Genomic DNA, 202 nt, shown 5'->3' with positions numbered 1-202 from the left:
TGTTGATGGGTTCATCCAGATAAGGCCCTCCATATGATAGAGAGTCGTCTTAGGAGTTCAGATTCAACCCTAGAGGGTATCTCAACAAGAGTGGGTCAGTTTTGGAGTCTCAAATGGCTTAGTCCCAGACTCTGGAGTAGTTTTATCTTCCTAGATACTTAATCTCAGGAGTTCAGACTCTGAAGTTCAGAATGCTTAATCT

This window comes from Asparagus officinalis, chromosome 6, assembly GCF_001876935.1.
Source record: "Asparagus officinalis chromosome 6, Aspof.V1, whole genome shotgun sequence".
Classification (NCBI taxonomy): Eukaryota; Viridiplantae; Streptophyta; class Magnoliopsida; order Asparagales; family Asparagaceae; genus Asparagus; species Asparagus officinalis.
Note: the sequence above shows the minus strand (reverse complement) of the source record.